This window comes from Crocuta crocuta, unplaced genomic scaffold, assembly GCF_008692635.1.
Source record: "Crocuta crocuta isolate KB4526 unplaced genomic scaffold, BGI_CrCroc_1.0 scaffold113, whole genome shotgun sequence".
Classification (NCBI taxonomy): Eukaryota; Metazoa; Chordata; class Mammalia; order Carnivora; family Hyaenidae; genus Crocuta; species Crocuta crocuta.
The window spans coordinates 3,196,048-3,197,083 of record NW_027530368.1 but is presented as its reverse complement, the minus strand read 5'-3'; the positions used below and the strand labels follow the sequence as shown (position 1 = coordinate 3,197,083).

Sequence of the window (1,036 nt, the reverse complement as noted above, 5' to 3'; positions counted from 1 at the left end):
CGGTAGTGACTGTCCCCACTGCAAGTGTGACTCATCTGGTCATGAGTGCCCAGGTGCCATTTGCTGGGCAAGGTGCTGCAAAGGATTCAGACAGGCATATGAAGTCATTCCTGCCTTCGAAGAGCTCGTTATCAAGTCGGAGCATCAGACCAGCTCACAGTTCCTAGAAATCATCGGTGTCTCCGGGGCTCAACTTCCTGCCCCCATGACCTGCCTCACCATAGCAGCTTCTCCTCCCGCTGTCCGGATGGGGGTCTAGCCTCACTCTTCCCCACTTGATGCCTTCCTGCTGCCCTGCACCTGAGGCCTGTTTCTCCTCAGACTTTGGGAAAGAAAGGAAACTGATTGTTTTATCTTACTTCTCCCGTGCCCACCTTTGCCTCCCTTCCCCTCCAAGGTCCAGATCAACCCTTAACCCTTCACTTTGCTCCTGAGATTGACAGCCCGAACCCCCCTTCCCTAAAACCTTGGAAACATACCTGGGAAGAAAAAGTGAAACGGTTGTTCAGAACTGGCTCTCTGAAAAGCCTTTAGCTGGGCAGAGGCCGCTTTCCTGGGCCCGAGGAAGTGGTGTTTCCCTAGCAGGCTTCTCTGGAGAAGAGGTTCACTGGAGAGGGCAAGCCCTTACTCCATCGGCTTTAAAAATGAGCACTCCATGCAATAGAAAGAAAGAAAAGCCATCCACCCGGCTTAACCTGAGCCTTGTAACAGAGAGGGGAGTGTGTAGGGAGAACAAGAGGGAGATCCAATTAATTACCCTTAGAAGCAAAGGTAAAAGTTGAAGATTACGAGACCCATTTACAGGAGGAAATAGACCCATCATTGAGCCTAGAGAATGGAAGGATTGTTTAGGGCCAGAAAAGCGTCTCAATGTTCAGATTCCATTCCTTTTCTGGAGCTTTGGGGAGAGGAAGGTCATAGCTTGGGCTTGGAAGATAACACTTAGCCGTGGGTTCAGACTGGGAGGGGGCCTGTTGTCTTGGGTCCCATTCTGGGCCCACATCCTGCCCCCCCCCCCCCCCCGGCACAGGGAGGG

At 52.5% G+C, this 1,036-nt stretch overlaps 1 long non-coding RNA gene across 1 annotated transcript in view; it reads right to left on the bottom strand.

Annotated features, from left to right (window-relative positions):
* LOC144233334 (uncharacterized) overlaps positions 1 to 1,003 on the bottom strand; it is a 13,131-nt gene extending 12,128 nt beyond the window's left edge. Inside the window, exon 1 of the long non-coding RNA XR_013335643.1 lies at positions 480 to 1,003. This is a non-coding gene — a long non-coding RNA (uncharacterized LOC144233334). The remainder of the gene's footprint in view (positions 1 to 479) is intronic.
* Positions 1,004 to 1,036: the final 33 nt, after the last annotated feature.